General features: G+C 36.8%; 1 long non-coding RNA gene across 1 annotated transcript; it reads left to right on the top strand.

Annotated features, from left to right (window-relative positions):
- The first annotated feature begins 1,781 nt into the window (after positions 1-1,781).
- LOC128015259 (uncharacterized) lies at positions 1,782-3,404 on the top strand. The gene is made up of 3 exons (XR_008183856.1): positions 1,782-1,947; positions 2,712-2,896; positions 3,039-3,404. It is a non-coding gene; the product is annotated as an uncharacterized LOC128015259 (long non-coding RNA).
- Positions 3,405-4,390: the final 986 nt, after the last annotated feature.

Below are 4,390 nucleotides of genomic sequence, written 5' to 3'. Positions count from 1 at the left end.
CAGCTCCATGTTTATCTGATTGGTGAGTCAAGTACTCACTTCTGTCTTGTCAAAATTATTATTTCTTTAAGACATGAGGCTGGACTGGTACCTATTGAAAAGCAGATTGAGAGAGTTAGTTAAAACACAGAATTAAAAGAAGTGCTGTGAGACAAGTGAATAACCAAGATTGAAACATAGTAAATAAGATAATGAAATAAAATAATTAACATTTGAAGCAGTCTCTATAGTATTCGTTGTATATTCAGCACCTGTGCACTGAAGGGATGGAAGTCTTTCTGGTTAGATCATCAGCCTGGGCTGTTGAACTGGGTCATCAGTCTGTGATGGCACTCAAAGACCTGATGTTGTGGCGTATGGTCTCCGTTGTTACTCTGCTTCTTCTCAGTCTGGCTTCTGGTTGCTTTCTGCCAGAGTTTTGCATTTCATAATGTTCTTTTCAACCTCAGGAAAAGTCTCAAGTGAAAGATTCTCCTTTTCCTGCTTTAATTCAGTCTTTCTCCATGCTGAAGTGTGTTCTTCTCTTTCAGGAGGGGAGGGGAACATCCATCAGCCCCTCCCTCTTCTTCTCTCCGCAGCTGTGTTTGCTGCTTTGCCATTCCTCGACAGACTCCAGTTCATTGCTTCCCTTTGTCAAGGCACTGTTCCAGAAGTCATCTGAAATGTGAACACTCAGAGACTGCATTAATCAAATGTACCTATGTAACTTCTGACCAAATTGTTTCTGAGCAGTCAGCTCTTTTTCTAATTTTCACTTTTCAACCTCTCCTTTCAGTGGTCCCTTAATAAAAACAAAATCATCTGGTTGAAAACAGCAGTTCTCTTATTCTTTGTTAGTGAAGCAAGTTCTTCATTGCAGGAAAATAGCAAGCATTTTTTCTTCTTTGCAAAATGCAGAAATCAGCTACCTTTATTATCTAAGTTTACTGAAATAAAATAAAATAAACCTTCCTTTTATAACAGCATGACATGTGTATGGTAAAATAAAGACTTCAATCATAATTTTTCATCTAAATTTGCATACATGATTCAGAATAATCTGGTATTGGTGAATTAATGTTTCCTAACCAACATAAAATAATTCCTATTATTGTAAATAAAATAATTAAATTTAATTCTTTAAACAACTAGTTCCCTTCCTATTGTCCTTCCTATGGCTTTTGAATCCAAATGTCTATTAACTTGGTCACCCAATCTTGCTTTCATTCCACATTGCACAAGTTATTAATTTCATTTTTTACATTTACACAAGCCCAATCTCTGAAACTCTGTAATGGATTAACTTTCATACTGTGTCCCAGGGATAACAAGATACACATTTTAGATGTCTTCACATATTACATATTAAGTTTTAAGCACGTGCATCTTTTAAATTCATATATTAAGACAAGTTATGAAATAATGAATGCATATCTTATTTTAATTAATTTATTATTATTTCTATATTCCACCATATCTGCTATCTCTATATACATAAATACAGAGTACTCTACACTCCTCTTGAGTGACCTGTCAGCTCTACTCGCTCTTTCACTGATCCTTTTATTATCAAGGCTCATCATACATTCATCCCTCTCAAGTGGATCTGGGTCGAGTCCAATTCTAGACCAGGTCACACCGAAGTGACGGTCCAGGAACGGTGCTCAACCCTTACCCACCCAATACGGAATTTATTTGTTCATACATTCATCATCGTTCACACATTCATTCGTACGGACACAGTTACATCCACACAACAAAACACAGCTCTTCCTAGAGCGTCCTTAAGGGCCCACCCAGAGCCATATAGAGTGAGAGTTGCGACAACTCCATTGACTCCAATGGAACGCTTTTTTTACAGCAATGGCGGCTCGTGGAGCCTCTCAATAGTTCCTGGAAGTAGCAGCAAACCGATGCCGCGCCGTAGAGATGCAGCAGAACAAACCGTTTGCGACGCACTTTTAACAGGTAAGACGTTTAAATAATAAGATTGAATATTATCAGTACATCTTAATAACAATAAATTGCAAATTAAAACCTTCTAGTAGATAATCACTCATTAAATGCGTAGATTTAAGGTTTGTTATCAGATAACTAACAGATTAGGCTAGGACTGGAGCTGAATAAAGTTAGTAACGAACACCCTAATAATTGTAAAATCTTTTCTCATAATTCAGTTTCATCCATCGTGTTTGCTATTAGAAAAAAAGCAGTATAAACATTTTTTTGCAGGGTGGGGAAAGTTAGCTAACGTTACATAGCCTATTACGTTAGTTCAATATCACGTGTGACAGCGGTGAGTGGAAGTGGTAAAAATGAGGTTATGAAGTTTGTTCCTTATTACACATATTAAATTACTTAATAATAAAATGCACCCTATTGATATACATTTAGAGTGAATTGAGTTTGCAAAAACATGGGTGGAGTGTTTTTAGTCATTGTGATTCATTTACTATTACCTGTCTATATTATATAATAATACTGTATTATATACTTAAACTTGTTAGTGTATAAAAGTAACATACTGTAACATTCTGTGGGTTCTGGTGGGTGGAGGATTAGTGGTGCCACTGAAGTGTTCTGTGATGGAGCATCAGTGATGATGCAGGTCAGGAGAGCTGAGGGGACCTTTTTTTTTTTTGATAGCTGAATTTTCATTATTTTTCTTAGTGCTGCCTTTGCATTGCTTGATCTTTATTTTTTTTTTCTTGTCTCTTAAATTTTTTTAATAGACCCAGGTAACTGGCTGATGGTTCACTGGAATGCTGACTGGCTGCTGACTGACTTGCTGCTGGTTGACTGGGCAGTGTCACCTGTCCCTGTCTCTCCTCTCTAGCCATGTCCTTTTTCTTCACTCTCACTTTCCCTTCTCTGAGTGTCCTCGTTCTTTTTTCCTCAACCTTTGAAACTGATAGAGGTAGAATACATGGTTTTGCTCATTTTAAATATTGAAAATATCACATCACTTTACTTCAACTAGTACGAGTTTGTACTTATTATATATGAATCACCTGAAATAACATAGCTGTAATCAGTAGCCATTTCTTGTATGTTCACAGGTCTAGGGGTGCATCGTGGAGCAGGGCCTCCTCTTTTTGACCACAGGACGATGTACAAAGATTGTGGGAATAGCATCTGGTCTCAGCCTACTCTTGAATTTTTTGGTCATGACAAATTGCATTGCCGCAATTTGTCTGCATACTGACTTCAGTTTAGTTTCCACACACACCTTTTTTTTGTCTACCCACATACAGTACATACACATGGTGGTTAAATGCACAGTTATAGGTAACACTGATGACTCCCTGCAATGTCTCACCATGAGTCTCCGCTCCCTGGGTTTTGCAAGGCTTTGCTTGTTCCTTATTTCTAGTAAAACATTGTCAATGTAAAAAAGTGCAAATAAATGTAAGTATAATTACCTAACAATTTTTTGTTGTTGTAATTTTTATTTGTATTTAGATTGCTCCTGCTGACTTGAGCCAACCATTATTTTTTCCTCTCTATGTCAGCGGGGAAGCCATACATTTGCACACCTTTCTCTGACCGAGTGGAGCATCCCCATGCAGCACAGTAAACCACGGTGGAGACTATGCAAGGACCACATTAAAGAAAGGACACATAAAAAATGCTTGTCATGCTATTAAATTTATTAGAAATGTATTCATGAATTGCTGTAAATAGTTAATTGTATAATTACAATTTAAAATTACTGTTTTCTATTTTAAAATGTAATATACTCCTGTGATGCCAACCTGAATTTTCAGCATCATTACTTTTGTATGGCAGTGTACATGTTTATATACGAGTATGCTTAAGTTGTTTTAAACCTGAATATATTGTATACATGAATAAGTATTGCGAGCTGAAAATCACCTGTCACCAGCCTGTCTCTGTACTACCTGAAAGTCATCAATATGACATGAGTTAACATTAGATCAGTGAAAAAATGGACAATATGTAACGTAAAAAGGCAACAGGAACCCGTGTTTATAAAACTTAACGTTAGCCTGAAATACGTTTTTAAAATAACGGTAATTGAACACTAATCCTCAAATATTACCCAATTTGATATTTTAAAAGAAACATCGCTGTAACTACATACTCATGCTACACGCACTTCCTGGAACTATTTGAAGTCTACACGAATCACGTGACAACCAAACATTTCGAACTTCCGTTGTCGCAACTCTCTCTCTCACCTATTCTGACCTTCGAGAATTTTCACTATATACTTTCTCAAAGCGGTATCCGTGGGGATTTTCCTCGCGATTCCTTAACTAATCTGCTTATCCGTTTATCACTGTCCTTACCTAGGCTCAGCTATCCAATAAACACAGACCATTGCATACAATGTCTTTCTGCCTACACTATCCAGATTAAAATCAGGCCTTTTCTAAAAGACCTTTCA

Source organism: Carassius gibelio, chromosome A1, assembly GCF_023724105.1.
Source record: "Carassius gibelio isolate Cgi1373 ecotype wild population from Czech Republic chromosome A1, carGib1.2-hapl.c, whole genome shotgun sequence".
Lineage (NCBI taxonomy): Eukaryota > Metazoa > Chordata > Actinopteri > Cypriniformes > Cyprinidae > Carassius > Carassius gibelio.
Note: the sequence above shows the minus strand (reverse complement) of the source record. Positions and strands in the feature narration are given on the sequence as shown.